This window comes from Doryrhamphus excisus, linkage group LG1 (genome assembly GCF_037039965.1).
Source record: "Doryrhamphus excisus strain RoL-2023G ecotype Guam linkage group LG1, RoL_Dexc_Guam_v1.1, whole genome shotgun sequence".
Classification (NCBI taxonomy): domain Eukaryota; kingdom Metazoa; phylum Chordata; class Actinopteri; order Syngnathiformes; family Syngnathidae; genus Doryrhamphus; species Doryrhamphus excisus.
The window spans coordinates 2,084,813-2,102,002 of NC_136357.1; positions in this window are offsets into that span (position 1 = coordinate 2,084,813).

Here is a 17,190-nt window from a genome sequence, read left to right on the forward strand (position 1 = left end):
GTAATCGTTCCGTTTTTTATTATTAGGGCTCGAGCACTGACCAGTGCGAAAGCCCTATTGTTATCGTTCCGTTTATTAGGGCTCGAGCACTGACCAGTGCGAAAGCCCTATTGTTATCGTTCCGTTTATTATTAGGGCTCGAGCACTGACCAGTGCGAAAGCCCTATTGTAATCGTTCCGTTTTTTATTCTGACGAAAGGACGGCCATTTTGAAGGCCTTAACATGCCCGAAAACTCACCAAATTTTGCAAGCGCGTCAGGTCTGGCGAAAATTTCGATCTGGTGGGGGTCCCGAAAACAATGTTCCAAAATTGACTCTCTAGCGCCACCTTTAATTTTTGAAAAAATTGGCCCCCGCCACCAGTTTCACCTATCGTCACGAAACTTGGTGGAGACGTCTATCGTGACAGGACGGACCAAAAAGTCTCAAGAACCCATATTGGAAAACGAACAGGAAGTCGGCCATTTTGGATGGCGGCGGCCTTTTTCGTGCCAGAAGTTGGGGTCGTATCTCGACGAACTCCTCCTAGGGGGTTTGACCAAATGAGTCCGTTGTTGCATCAACGGACACTAGACGGATGGCCGACGTTAAATTGCGAAGGATTTTGGGATATTCCATACGATGTGGGCGTGGCACGCCCCCAAATTTTGCCCATTTTCATATGTCCGGGCCTTGCACGCTGAGCGTAACTGTAGACGTGAATAACTTGGCTCCACGTGGTCAGATCTTCATCATACTTGGTACATGTGATCATGGCCCCGCCCCGAAGGTCCCCGTAGGTCACTTCCTGATTTCGTCGCAGCGCCACCTATTGGCGACAGGCTAAAGGCGTGTCATCTACATGAGGCCTTTTCTGCCAGGAGATTCATCAGATGAACATCGGGGTCACAAGGTCACTGCCTGACAGCCTGGTGAAGCCTGTTGATGGACCATGATGCAGGAAAAGCGCACGTGGTGGGCGTGGCCTGGCGGCGAATGCTCAGGCCTCGCCATTTACATAGAAAAGGTCATCATTCGCCCGCAAAAGGTCGCATGGGCTTGAAAACTCATAGGGGGGGTCAGAATCCAGGCCTGAGCGGCCTGGTGTGGCCCCCATATGAAACCAAGCCAAATTGACTCACTAGCGCCACCTAGAAGTTTTAAAATAATTATCCCTCGCCTCCCGTTGCACGTATCGGCATGATTTTCGGAGGAGACATCACTCGTGACAGGACGCACAAAAAAGTCTCAATAACCCATGTTCTAAAACCAACAGGAAGTCGGCCATTTTAGGTGGCGGCGGCCATTTGGGGGCGGATGTATGGGTCGTATCTTGACGAACTCCTCCTAGGGGGTTTGACCGAATGAGTCCGTTGTTGCATCAACGGACACTAGACGGATGGCCCACGTTAAATTGCGAAGGATTTTGGGCCGCTCCATAGGATGTGGGCGTGGCACGCCACCAAACTTTGACCATTTCATATCTGGCCCTGCCTGGTGTCTGGCCTTGCCTTGAAGCAATGTACATCAAAGTCAATACACAGTTTGACTGACAGACTGATGATGTCAGTTGATGGACTATGATGTGTGTAAAGCACATGTGGGGGGCGTGGCCACGGCGAATGGTCAGCCTTCGCCATTGACCATCAAAAGGTCATCATTTGCCTGCAGAAGGTCACAGGCTGCTGAAATCTTAAACGTGAGGCCTTAATCCAGGCCTGAGCGCCCTGGTGGTGCTCCCATGTGACACCAATCTAAATTGACACACTAGCGCCACCTAGAAGTTTCAATTCATTATCCCTCGCCACCCGTTACACGTATCACTATGATTTTCGGTGGAGACATCTATCAAGACAGGACGCACCTAATGCTCCAGAAGCCATGTTCTAAACACAGCGCCACCAACTGGTGGAAATGTATATCTACCGTAACTTCCTGATTCATGGTCAGATTGTCTTGAAATTTTTTTTGGTGTGTTGGGTCAATCTCTGGTCTGTTATACTGTGTGTACATAGACTCTATAGCGCCACCAACTGGTGGAAATGTATATAGCCGTAACTTCCTTCCACATGGTCGGATCAGGCCCAAATTTTTTCTGGTGGTTTGGGGTACCCTCTGGTCTATGACTGTGTGTGTACATAGACTGTATAGCGCCACCAACTGGTGGAAATGTATATAGCCGTAACTTCCTTCCACATGGTCGGATCAGGCCCACATTTTTTCTGGTGGTCTGGGGTACCCTCTGGTCTATGACTGTGTGTGTACATATGCTATAGCGCCACCAACTGGTGGAAATGTATATCTGCCGTAACTTCCTTACGCACGGTCGGATCGGCCCCTAATTTTTTCTGTTGGTTCGGGGTACCCTCCGGTCCGTTACCGTGTGGGCCAACCACTCTATAGCGCCACCCACAGGCGGAAACGTATATCCGCCGCAAGGACCTACCGCGTGGTCCGATCGTCGTGAATTTTTTTATGGCGGTTCGCGGTGTCGGACGGGACGTGACCGCGCACCCGCCTCGCCGCCGCTGTCGCCCCGTCCTGGCGGAAAATTGCAAGTGCCGTGACTCCCTTACCGCTTATCCGCTCGCCGCGGTTTTTCGTACGGCGCGTCCGCGCGCCCGTCCGGTCGCGCGCGCGACCTCGACCCGCGCGTACCCCCGACCCGCGCGTACCCCCGAGCGCGTCGGGGTGCTCGAGCCCGCTCATCACTGCTTGCAGTTTTAATTATTATTATTATTATTATTATTATTATTCTGCCAACCGTCGGCCTTTTTGAGGGCCTCAACATGCCCGAAAACTCACCAAATTTGGCGAGCGCATCAGGTCTGGCGAAAAATTTTATATTTTATGGGTTTCAAATATCATGTTCCAAAATTGGCTCTCTAGCGCCACCTTGAATTTTAAAAAAAATTAGCCCCCGACACCAGTTTCACCTATCGTCACGAAACTCGGTGGAGACGTCTATCGTGACAGGCCGGACCAAAAAGTCTCAAGAACCCATATTGGAAAACGAACAGGAAGTCGGCCATTTTGGATGGCGGCGGACGTTTTTGGGCCAGAAGTTGGGGTCGTATCTCGACGAACTCCTCCTAGGGGGTTTGACCGAATGAGTCCGTTGTAGCATCAACGGACACTAGACGGATGGCCGACGTTAAATTGCGAAGGATTTTGGGATATTCCATACGATGTGGGCGTGGCACGCCCCCAAATTTTGCCCATTTTCATATGTCCGGGCCTTGCACGCTGAGCGTAACTGTAGACGTGAATAACTTGGCTCCACGTGGTCAGATCTTCATCATACTTGGTACATGTGATCATGGCCCCGCCCCGAAGGTCCCCGTAGGTCACTTCCTGATTTCGTCGCAGCGCCACCTATTGGCGACAGGCTAAAGGCGTGTCATCTACATGAGGCCTTTTCTGCCAGGAGATTCATCAGATGAACATCAGGGTCACAAGGTCACTGCCTGACAGCCTGGTGAAGCCTGTTGATGGACCATGATGCAGGAAAAGCGAACGTGGTGGGCGTGGCCTGGCGGCGAATGCTCAGACCTCGCCATTTACATAGAAAAGGTCATCATTCGCCCGCAAAAGGTCGCATGGGCTTGAAAGCTCATAGGGGGGGTCAGAATCCAGGCCTGAGCGGCCTGGTGTGGCCCCCATATGAAACTAAGCCAAATTGACTCACTAGCGCCACCTACAAGTTTTAAAATAATTATCCCTCGCCTCCCGTTGCACGTATCGGCATGATTTTCGGAGGAGACATCACTCGTGACAGGACGCACAAAAAAGTCTCAAGAACCCATGTTCTAAAACCAACAGGAAGTCGGCCATTTTAGGTGGCGGCGGCCATTTGGGGGCGGAAGTATGGGTCGTATCTCGACGAACTCCTCCTAGGGGGTTTGACCGAATGAGTCCGTTGTTGCATCAACGGACACTAGACGGATGGCCGACGTTAAATTGCGAAGGATTTTGGGATATTCCATACGATGTGGGCGTGGCACGCCCCCAAATTTTGCCCATTTTCATATGTCCGGGCCTTGCATGCTGAGCGTAACTGTAGACGTGAATAACTTGGCTCCACGTGGTCAGATCTTCATCATACTTGGTACATGTGATCATGGCCCCGCCCCGAAGGTCCCCGTAGGTCACTTCCTGATTTAATCGCAGCGCCACCTATTGGCGACAGGCTAAAGGCGTGTCATCTACATGAGGCCTTTTCTGCCAGGAGATTCATCAGATGAACATCAGGGTCACAAGGTCACTGCCTGACAGCCTGGTGAAGCCTGTTGATGGACCATGATGCAGGAAAAGCGAACGTGGTGGGCGTGGCCTGGCGGCGAATGCTCAGACCTCGCCATTTACATAGAAAAGGTCATCATTCGCCCGCAAAAGGTCGCATGGGCTTGAAAGCTCATAGGGGGGGTCAGAATCCAGGCCTGAGCGGCCTGGTGTGGCCCCCATATGAAACTAAGCCAAATTGACTCACTAGCGCCACCTACAAGTTTTAAAATAATTATCCCTCACCTCCCGTTGCACGTATCGGCATGATTTTCGGAGGAGACATCACTCGTGACAGGACGCACAAAAAAGTCTCAAGAACCCATGTTCTAAAACCAACAGGAAGTCGGCCATTTTAGGTGGCGGCGGCCATTTGGGGGCGGATGTATGGGTCGTATCTCGACGAACTCCTCCTAGGGGGTTTGACCGAATGAGTCCGTTGTTGCATCAACGGACACTATACGGATGGCCCACGTTAAATTGCGAAGGATTTTGGGCCGCTCCATAGGATGTGGGCGTGGCACGCCACCAAACTTTGACCATTTCATATCTAGCCCTGCCTGGTGTCTGGCCTTGCCTTGAAGCAATGTACATCAAAGTCAATACACAGTTTGACTGACAGACTGATGAAGTCAGTTGATGGACTATGATGTGTGCAAAGCACATGTGGGGGGCGTGGCCACGGCGAATGGTCAGCCTTCGCCATTGACCATCAAAAGGTCATCATTTGCCTGCAGAAGGTCACAGGCTGCTGAAATCTTAAACGTGAGGCCTTAATCCAGGCCTGAGCGCCCTGGTGGTGCTCCCATGTGACACCAATCTAAATTGACACACTAACGCCACCTAGAAGTTTCAATTCATTATCCCTCGCCACCCGTTACACGTATCACTATGATTTTCGGTGGAGACGTCTATCAAGACAGGACGCACTTAACGCTCCAGAAGCCATGTTCAAAACACAGCGCCACCAACTGGTGGACATGTATATCTGCCGTAACTTCCTGATTCATGGTCAGATTGTCTTGAAATTTTTTGTGGTGTGTTGGGTCAATCTCTGGTCTGTTATACTGTGTGTACATAGACTGTATAGCGCCACCAACTGGTGGAAATGTATATAGCCGTAACTTCCTTCCACATGGTCGGATCAGCCTACAAATTTTTCTGGTGGTCTGGGGTACCCTCTGGTCTATGACTGTGTGTGTACATAGACTGTATAGCGCCACCAACTGGTGGAAATGTATATAGCCGTAACTTCCTTCCACATGGTCGGATCAGGCCCAAATTTTTTCTGGTGGTCTGGGGTACCCTCTGGTCTGTGACTGTGTGTGTACATAGACTGTATAGCGCCACCAACTGGTGGAAATGTATATAGCCGTAACTTCCTTCCACTTGGTCGGATCAGGCCCAAATTTTTTCTGGTGGTCTGGGGTAGCCTCTGGTCTATGACAGTGTGTGTACATAGACTGTATAGCGCCACCAACTGGTGGAAAGGTATATCTGCCGTAACTTCCTTACGCACGGTCGGATCGGCCCCTAATTTTTTCTGTTGGTTCGGGGTACCCTCCGGTCCGTTACCGTGTGGGCGCATACACTCTATAGCGCCACCCACAGGCGGAAACGTATATCCGCCGCAAGGACCTACCGCGCGGTCCGATCGTCGTGAATTTTTTTATGGCGGTTCGCGGCGTCGGACGGGACGTGACCGCGCACCCGCCTCGCCGCCGCTGTCGCCCCCTCCTGGCGGAAAATTGCAAGTGCCGTGACTCCCTTACCGCTTATCCGCTCGCCGCGGTTTTTCGTACGGCGCGTCCGCGCGCCCGTCCGGTCGCGCGCGCGACCCCGACCCGCGCGTACCCCCGACCCGCGCGTACCCCCGAGCGCGTCGGGGTGCTCGAGCCCGCTCATCACTGCTTGCAGTTTTAATTATTATTATTATTATTATTATTATTCTGCCAACCGTCGGCCTTTTTGAGGGCCTCAACATGCCCGAAAACTCACCAAATTTGGCGAGCGCATCAGGTCTGGCGAAAAATTTTATATTTTATGGGTTTCAAATATCATGTTCCAAAATTGGCTCTCTAGCGCCACCTTGAATTTTAAAAAAAATTAGCCCCCGACACCAGTTTCACCTATCGTCACGAAACTCGGTGGAGACGTCTATCGTGACAGGCCGGACCAAAAAGTCTCAAGAACCCATATTGGAAAACGAACAGGAAGTCGGCCATTTTGGATGGCGGCGGCCGTTTTTGGGCCAGAAGTTGGGGTCGTATCTCGACGAACTCCTCCTAGGGGGTTTGACCGAATGAGTCCGTTGTAGCATCAACGGACACTAGACGGATGGCCGACGTTAAATTGCGAAGGATTTTGGGATATTCCATACGATGTGGGCGTGGCACGCCCCCAAATTTTGCCCATTTTCAAATGTCCGGCCCTTGCACGCTGAGCGTAACTGTAGACGTGAATAACTTGGCTCCACGTGGTCAGATCTTCATCATACTTGGTACATGTGATCATGGCCCCGCCCCGAAGGTCCCCGTAGGTCACTTCCTGATTTCGTCGCAGCGCCACCTATTGGCGACAGGCTAAAGGCGTGTCATCTACATGAGGCCTTTTCTGCCAGGAGATTCATCAGATGAACATCAGGGTCACAAGGTCACTGCCTGACAGCCTGGTGAAGCCTGTTGATGGACCATGATGCAGGAAAAGCGAACGTGGTGGGCGTGGCCTGGCGGCGAATGCTCAGACCTCGCCATTTACATAGAAAAGGTCATCATTCGCCCGCAAAAGGTCGCATGGGCTTGAAAGCTCATAGGGGGGGTCAGAATCCAGGCCTGAGCGGCCTGGTGTGGCCCCCATATGAAACTAAGCCAAATTGACTCACTAGCGCCACCTACAAGTTTTAAAATAATTATCCCTCGCCTCCCGTTGCACGTATCGGCATGATTTTCGGAGGAGACATCACTCGTGACAGGACGCACAAAAAAGTCTCAAGAACCCATGTTCTAAAACCAACAGGAAGTCGGCCATTTTAGGTGGCGGCGGCCATTTGGGGGCGGAAGTATGGGTCGTATCTCGACGAACTCCTCCTAGGGGGTTTGACCGAATGAGTCCGTTGTAGCATCAACGGACACTAGACGGATGGCCGACGTTAAATTGCGAAGGATTTTGGGATATTCCATACGATGTGGGCGTGGCACGCCCCCAAATTTTGCCCATTTTCATATGTCCGGGCCTTGCACGCTGAGCGTAACTGTAGACGTGAATAACTTGGCTCCACGTGGTCAGATCTTCATCATACTTGGTACATGTGATCATGGCCCCGCCCCGAAGGTCCCCGTAGGTCACTTCCTGATTTCGTCGCAGCGCCACCTATTGGCGACAGGCTAAAGGCGTGTCATCTACATGAGGCCTTTTCTGCCAGGAGATTCATCAGATGAACATCAGGGTCACAAGGTCACTGCCTGACAGCCTGGTGAAGCCTGTTGATGGACCATGATGCAGGAAAAGCGAACGTGGTGGGCGTGGCCTGGCGGCGAATGCTCAGACCTCGCCATTTACATAGAAAATGTCATCATTCGCCCGCAAAAGGTCGCATGGGCTTGAAAGCTCATAGGGGGGGTCAGAATCCAGGCCTGAGCGGCCTGGTGTGGCCCCCATATGAAACTAAGCCAAATTGACTCACTAGCGCCACCTACAAGTTTTAAAATAATTATCCCTCGCCTCCCGTTGCACGTATCGGCATGATTTTCGGAGGAGACATCACTCGTGACAGGACGCACAAAAAAAGTCTCAAGAACCCATGTTCTAAAACCAACAGGAAGTCGGCCATTTTAGGTGGCGGCGGCCATTTGGGGGCGGATGTATGGGTCGTATCTCGACGAACTCCTCCTAGGGGGTTTGACCGAATGAGTCCGTTGTTGCATCAACGGACACTAGACGGATGGCCCACGTTAAATTGCGAAGGATTTTGGGCCGCTCCATAGGATGTGGGCGTGGCACGCCACCAAACTTTGACCATTTCATATCTGGCCCTGCCTGGTGTCTGGCCTTGCCTTGAAGCAATGTACATCAAAGTCAATACACAGTTTGACTGACAGACTGATGAAGTCAGTTGATGGACTATGATGTGTGTAAAGCACATGTGGGGGGCGTGGCCACGGCGAATGGTCAGCCTTCGCCATTGACCATCAAAAGGTCATCATTTGCCTGCAGAAGGTCACAGGCTGCTGAAATCTTAAACGTGAGGCCTTAATCCAGGCCTGAGCGCCCTGGTGGTGCTCCCATGTGACACCAATCTAAATTGACACACTAGCGCCACCTAGAAGTTTCAATTCATTATCCCTCGCCACCCGTTACACGTATCACTATGATTTTCGGTGGAGACGTCTATCAAGACAGGACGCACTTAACGCTCCAGAAGCCATGTTCAAAACACAGCGCCACCAACTGGTGGACATGTATATCTGCCGTAACTTCCTTACGCACGGTTGGATCGGCCCGTAATTTTTTCTGTTAGTTCGGGGTACCCTCCGGTCCGTTACCGTGTGGGCGCATACACTCTATAGCGCCACCCACAGGCGGAAACGTATATCCGCCGCAAGGACCTACCGCGCGGTCCGATCGTCGTGAATTTTTTTATGGCGGTTCGCGGCGTCGGACGGGACGTGACCGCGCACCCGCCTCGCCGCCGCTGTCGCCCCCTCCTGGCGGAAAATTGCAAGTGCCGTGACTCCCTTACCGCTTATCCGCTCGCCGCGGTTTTTCGTACGGCGCGTCCGCGCGCCCGTCCGGTCGCGCGCGCGACCCCGACCCGCGCGTACCCCCGACCCGCGCGTACCCCCGAGCGCGTCGGGGTGCTCGAGCCCGCTCATCACTGCTTGCAGTTTTAATTATTAGGGCTCGAGCACTGACCAGTGCGAAAGCCCTATTGTTATCGTTCCGTTTATTATTAGGGCTCGAGCACTGACCAGTGCGAAAGCCCTATTGTAATCGTAATGTTTATTATTATTATTATTATTATTATTATTATTATTATTCTGACGAAAGGACGGCCATTTTGAGGGCCTGAACATGCCCGAAAACTCACCAAATTTTCCAAGCGCGTCAGGTCTGCCGAAAATTTCGATCTGGTGGGGGTCCCGAAAACAATGTTCCAAAATTGACTCTCTAGCGCCACCTTTTATTTTTGAAAAAATTGGCCCCCGACACCAGTTTCACCTATCGTCACGAAACTTGGTGGAGACGTCTATCGTGACAGGACGGACCAAAAAGTCTCAAGAACCCATATTGCTAAACGAACAGGAAGTCGGCCATTTTGGATGGCGCCGGCCTTTTTTGGGCCAGAAGTTGGGGTCGTATCTCGACGAACTCCTCCTAGAGGGTTTGACCGAATGAGTCCGTTGTAGCATCAACGGACACTAGACGGATGGCCGACGTTAAATTGCGAAGGATTTTGGGATATTCCATACGATGTGGGCGTGGCACGCCCCCAAATTTTGCCCTTTTTCATCTGCCCCGGCCTTGCACGCTGAGCGTAACTGTAGACGTGAATAACTTGGCTCCACGTGGTCAGATCTTCATCATACTTGGTACATGTGATCATGGCCCCGCCCCGAAGGTCCCCGTAGGTCACTTCCTGATTTCGTCGCAGCGCCACCTATTGGCGACAGGCTAAAGGCGTGTCATCTACATGAGGCCTTTTCTGCCAGGAGATTCATCAGATGAACATCAGGGTCACAAGGTCACTGCCTGACAGCCTGGTGAAGCCTGTTGATGGACCATGATGCAGGAAAAGCGCACGTGGTGGGCGTGGCCTGGCGGCGAATGCTCAGGCCTCGCCATTTACATAGAAAAGGTCATCATTCGCCCGCAAAAGGTCGCATGGGCTTGAAAACTCATAGGGGGGGGCAGAATCCAGGCCTGAGCGGCCTGGTGTGGCCCCCATATGAAACCAAGCCAAATTGACTCACTAGCGCCACCTACAAGTTTTAAAATAATTATCCCTCGCCTCCCGTTGCACGTATCGGCATGATTTTCGGAGGAGACATCACTCGTGACAGGATGTACAAAAAAGTCTCAAGAACCCATGTTCTAAAACCAACAGGAAGTCGGCCATTTTAGGTGGCGGCGGCCATTTGGGGGCGGATGTATGGCTCGTATCTCGACGAACTCCTCCTAGGGGGTTTGACCGAATGAGTCCGTTGTTGCATCAACAAACACTAGACGGATGGCCCACGTTAAATTGCGAAGGATTTTGGGCTGCTCCATAGGATGTGGGCGTGGCACGCCACCAAACTTTCACCTTTGGATTCCGGCCCTGCCTGGTGTCTGGCCGTGCCTTCAAGCAATGAACATCAAAGTCAATACACAGTTTGACTGACAGACTGATGATGTCAGTTGATGGACTATGATGTGTGTAAAGCACATGTGGGGGGCGTGGCCACGGCGAATGGTCAGCCTTCGCCATTGACCATCAAAAGGTCATCATTTGCCTGCAGAAGGTCACAGGCTGCTGAAATCTTAAACGTGAGGCCTTAATCCAGGCCTGAGCGCCCTGGTGGTGCTCCCATGTGACACCAATCTAAATTGACACACTAGCGCCACCTAGAAGTTTCAATTCATTATCCCTCGCCACCCGTTACACGTATCACTATGATTTTCGGTGGAGACGTCTATCAAGACAGGACGCACTTAACGCTCCAGAAGCCATGTTCAAAACACAGCGCCACCAACTGGTGGACATGTATATCTGCCGTAACTTCCTGATTCATGGTCAGATTGTCTTGAAATTTTTTGTGGTGTGTTGGGTCAATCTCTGGTCTGTTATACTGTGTGTACATAGACTGTATAGCGCCACCAACTGGTGGAAATGTATATAGCCGTAACTTCCTTCCACATGGTCGGATCAGCCTACAAATTTTTCTGCTGGTCTGGGGTACCCTCTGGTCTATGACTGTGTGTGTACATAGACTGTATAGCGCCACCAACTGGTGGAAATGTATATAGCCGTAACTTCCTTCCACATGGTCGGATCAGGCCCAAATTTTTTCTGGTGGTCTGGGGTACCCTCTGGTCTGTGACTGTGTGTGTACATAGACAGTATAGCGCCACCAACTGGTGGAAATGTATATAGCCGTAACTTCCTTCCACATGGTCGGATCAGGCCCAAATTTTTTCTGGTGGTCTGGGGTACCCTCTGGTCTATGACAGTGTGTGTACATAGACTGTATAGCGCCACCAACTGGTGGAAAGGTATATCTGCCGTAACTTCCTTACGCACGGTCGGATCGGCCCCTAATTTTTTCTGTTGGTTCAGGGTACCCTCCGGTCCGTTACCGTGTGGGCGCATACACTCTATAGCGCCACCCACAGGCGGAAACGTATATCCGCCGCAAGGACCTACCGCGCGGTCCGATCGTCGTGAATTTTTTTATGGCGGTTCGCGGCGTCGGACGGGACGTGACCGCGCACACCGCCTCGCCGCCGCTGTCGCCCCCTCCTGGCGGAAAATTGCAAGTGCCGTGACTCCCTTACCGCTTATCCGCTCGCCGCGGTTTTTCGTACGGCGCGTCCGCGCGCCCGTCCGGTCGCGCGCGCGACCCCGACCCGCGCGTACCCCCGACCCGCGCGTACCCCCGAGCGCGTCGGGGTGCTCGAGCCCGCTCATCACTGCTTGCAGTTTTAATTAGGGCTCGAGCACTGACCAGTGCGAAAGCCCTATTGTAATCGTTCCGTTTATTATTATTATTATTATTATTCTGCCAACCGTCGGCCTTTTTGAGGGCCTCAACATGCCCGAAAACTCACCAAATTTGGCGAGCGCATCAGGTCTGGCGAAAAATTTTATATTTTATGGGTTTCAAATATCATGTTCCAAAATTGGCTCTCTAGCGCCACCTTGAATTTTAAAAAAAATTAGCCCCCGACACCAGTTTCACCTATCGTCACGAAACTCGGTGGAGACGTCTATCGTGACAGGCCGGACCAAAAAGTCTCAAGAACCCATATTGGAAAACGAACAGGAAGTCGGCCATTTTGGATGGCGGCGGCCGTTTTTGGGCCAGAAGTTGGGGTCGTATCTCGACGAACTCCTCCTAGGGGGTTTGACCGAATGAGTCCGTTGTAGCATCAACGGACACTAGACGGATGGCCGACGTTAAATTGCGAAGGATTTTGGGATATTCCATACGATGTGGGCGTGGCACGCCCCCAAATTTTGCCCATTTTCAAATGTCCGGCCCTTGCACGCTGAGCGTAACTGTAGACGTGAATAACTTGGCCCCACGTGGTCAGATCTTCATCATACTTGGTACATGTGATCATGGCCCCGCCCCGAAGGTCCCCGTAGGTCACTTCCTGATTTCGTCGCAGCGCCACCTATTGGCGACAGGCTAAAGGCGTGTCATCTACATGAGGCCTTTTCTGCCAGGAGATTCATCAGCTGAACATCAGGGTCACAAGGTCACTGCCTGACAGCCTGGTGAAGCCTGTTGATGGACCATGATGCAGGAAAAGCGAACGTGGTGGGCGTGGCCTGGCGGCGAATGCTCAGACCTCGCCATTTACATAGAAAAGGTCATCATTCGCCCGCAAAAGGTCGCATGGGCTTGAAAGCTCATAGGGGGGGTCAGAATCCAGGCCTGAGCGGCCTGGTGTGGCCCCCATATGAAACTAAGCCAAATTGACTCACTAGCGCCACCTAGAAGTTTTAAAATAATTATCCCTCGCCTCCCGTTGCACGTATCGGCATGATTTTCGGAGGAGACATCACTCGTGACAGGACGCACAAAAAAGTCTCAAGAACCCATGTTCTAAAACCAACAGGAAGTCGGCCATTTTAGGTGGCGGCGGCCATTTGGGGGCGGAAGTATGGGTCGTATCTCGACGAACTCCTCCTAGGGGGTTTGACCGAATGAGTCCGTTGTTGCATCAACGGACACTAGACGGATGGCCGACGTTAAATTGCGAAGGATTTTGGGATATTCCATACGATGTGGGCGTGGCACGCCCCCAAATTTTGCCCATTTTCATATGTCCGGGCCTTGCACGCTGAGCGTAACTGTAGACGTGAATAACTTGGCTCCACGTGGTCAGATCTTCATCATACTTGGTACATGTGATCATGGCCCCGCCCCGAAGGTCCCCGTAGGTCACTTCCTGATTTCGTCGCAGCGCCACCTATTGGCGACAGGCTAAAGGCGTGTCATCTACATGAGGCCTTTTCTGCCAGGAGATTCATCAGATGAACATCAGGGTCACAAGGTCACTGCCTGACAGCCTGGTGAAGCCTGTTGATGGACCATGATGTGTGTAAAGCACATGTGGGGGGCGTGGCCACGGCGAATGGTCAGCCTTCGCCATTGACCATCAAAAGGTCATCATTTGCCTGCAGAAGGTCACAGGCTGCTGAAATCTTAAACGTGAGGCCTTAATCCAGGCCTGAGCGCCCTGGTGGTGCTCCCATGTGACACCAATCTAAATTGACACACTAGCGCCACCTAGAAGTTTCAATTCATTATCCCTCGCCACCCGTTACACGTATCACTATGATTTTCGGTGGAGACGTCTATCAAGACAGGACGCACTTAACGCTCCAGAAGCCATGTTCAAAACACAGCGCCACCAACTGGTGGACATGTATATCTGCCGTAACTTCCTGATTCATGGTCAGATTGTCTTGAAATTTTTTTTGGTGTGTTGGGTCAATCTCTGGTCTGTTATACTGTGTGTACATAGACTGTATAGCGCCACCAACTGGTGGAAATGTATATAGCCGTAACTTCCTTCCACATGGTCGGATCAGGCCCAAATTTTTTCTGGTGGTCTGGGGTACCCTCTGGTCTGTGACTGTGTGTGTACATAGACTGTATAGCGCCACCAACTGGTGGAAATGTATATAGCCGTAACTTCCTTCCACATGGTCGGATCAGGCCCAAATTTTTTCTGGTGGTCTGGGGTACCCTCTGGTCTATGACAGTGTGTGTACATACGCTATAGCGCCACCAACTGGTGGAAAGGTATATCTGCCGTAACTTCCTTACGCACGGTCGGATCGGCCCCTAATTTTTTCTGTTGGTTCGGGGTACCCTCCGGTCCGTTACCGTGTGGGCCAACCACTCTATAGCGCCACCCACAGGCGGAAACGTATATCCGCCGCAAGGACCTACCGCGTGGTCCGATCGTCGTGAATTTTTTTATGGCGGTTCGCGGCGTCGGACGGGACGTGACCGCGCACCCGCCTCGCCGCCGCTGTCGCCCCCTCCTGGCGGAAAATTGCAAGTGCCGTGACTCCCTTACCGCTTATCCGCTCGCCGCGGTTTTTCGTACGGCGCGTCCGCGCGCCCGTCCGGTCGCGCGCGCGACCCCGACCCGCGCGTACCCCCGACCCGCGCGTACCCCCGAGCGCGTCGGGGTGCTCGAGCCCGCTCATCACTGCTTGCAGTTTTAATTATTATTATTATTATTATTATTCTGCCAACCGTCGGCCTTTTTGAGGGCCTCAACATGCCCGAAAACTCACCAAATTTGGCGAGCGCATCAGGTCTGGCGAAAAATTTTATATTTTATGGGTTTCAAATATCATGTTCCAAAATTGGCTCTCTAGCGCCACCTTGAATTTTAAAAAAAATTAGCCCCCGACACCAGTTTCACCTATCGTCACGAAACTCGGTGGAGACGTCTATCGTGACAGGCCGGACCAAAAAGTCTCAAGAACCCATATTGGAAAACGAACAGGAAGTCGGCCATTTTGGATGGCGGCGGACGTTTTTGGGCCAGAAGTTGGGGTCGTATCTCGACGAACTCCTCCTAGGGGGTTTGACCGAATGAGTCCGTTGTAGCATCAACGGACACTAGACGGATGGCCGACGTTAAATTGCGAAGGATTTTGGGATATTCCATACGATGTGGGCGTGGCACGCCCCCAAATTTTGCCCATTTTCATATGTCCGGGCCTTGCACGCTGAGCGTAACTGTAGACGTGAATAACTTGGCTCCACGTGGTCAGATCTTCATCATACTTGGTACATGTGATCATGGCCCCGCCCCGAAGGTCCCCGTAGGTCACTTCCTGATTTCATCGCAGCGCCACCTATTGGCGACAGGCTAAAGGCGTGTCATCTACATGAGGCCTTTTCTGCCAGGAGATTCATCAGATGAACATCAGGGTCACAAGGTCACTGCCTGACAGCCTGGTGAAGCCTGTTGATGGACCATGATGCAGGAAAAGCGAACGTGGTGGGCGTGGCCTGGCGGCGAATGCTCAGACCTCGCCATTCACATAGAAAAGGTCATCATTCGCCCGCAAAAGGTCGCATGGGCTTGAAAGCTCATAGGGGGGGTCAGAATCCAGGCCTGAGCGGCCTGGTGTGGCCCCCATATGAAACTAAGCCAAATTGACTCACTAGCGCCACCTACAAGTTTTAAAATAATTATCCCTCGCCTCCCGTTGCACGTATCGGCATGATTTTCGGAGGAGACATCACTCGTGACAGGACGCACAAAAAAGTCTCAAGAACCCATGTTCTAAAACCAACAGGAAGTCGGCCATTTTAGGTGGCGGCGGCCATTTGGGGGCGGAAGTATGGGTCGTATCTCGACGAACTCCTCCTAGGGGGTTTGACCGAATGAGTCCGTTGTTGCATCAACGGACACTAGACGGATGGCCGACGTTAAATTGCGAAGGATTTTGGGATATTCCATACGATGTGGGCGTGGCACGCCCCCAAATTTTGCCCATTTTCATATGTCCGGGCCTTGCACGCTGAGCGTAACTGTAGACGTGAATAACTTGGCTCCACGTGGTCAGATCTTCATCATACTTGGTACATGTGATCATGGCCCCGCCCCGAAGGTCCCCGTAGGTCACTTCCTGATTTCGTCGCAGCGCCACCTATTGGCGACAGGCTAAAGGCGTGTCATCTACATGAGGCCTTTTCTGCCAGGAGATTCATCAGATGAACATCAGGGTCACAAGGTCACTGCCTGACAGCCTGGTGAAGCCTGTTGATGGACCATGATGCAGGAAAAGCGAACGTGGTGGGCGTGGCCTGGCGACGAATGCTCAGACCTCGCCATTTACATAGAAAAGGTCATCATTCGCCCGCAAAAGGTCGCATGGGCTTGAAAGCTCATAGGGGGGGTCAGAATCCAGGCCTGAGCGGCCTGGTGTGGCCCCCATATGAAACTAAGCCAAATTGACTCACTAGCGCCACCTACAAGTTTTAAAATAATTATCCCTCGCCTCCCGTTGCACGTATCGGCATGATTTTCGGAGGAGACATCACTCGTGACAGGACGCACAAAAAAGTCTCAAGAACCCATGTTCTAAAACCAACAGGAAGTCGGCCATTTTAGGTGGCGGCGGCCATTTGGGGGCGGATGTATGGGTCGTATCTCGACGAACTCCTCCTAGGGGGTTTGACCGACTGAGTCCGTTGTTGCATCAACGGACACTAGACGGATGGCCCACGTTAAATTGCGAAGGATTTTGGGCCGCTCCATAGGATGTGGGCGTGGCACGCCACCAAACTTTGACCATTTCATATCTGGCCCTGCCTGGTGTCTGGCCTTGCCTTGAAGCAATGTACATCAAAGTCAATACACAGTTTGACTGACAGACTGATGAAGTCAGTCGATGGACTATGATGTGTGTAAAGCACATGTGGGGGGCGTGGCCACGGCGAATGGTCAGCCTTCGCCATTGACCATCAAAAGGTCATCATTTGCCTGCAGAAGGTCACAGGCTGCTGAAATCTTAAACGTGAGGCCTTAATCCAGGCCTGAGCGCCCTGGTGGTGCTCCCATGTGACACCAATCTAAATTGACACACTAGCGCCACCTAGAAGTTTCAATTCATTATCCCTCGCCACCCGTTACACGTATCACTATGATTTTCGGTGGAGACGTCTATCAAGACAGGACGCACTTAA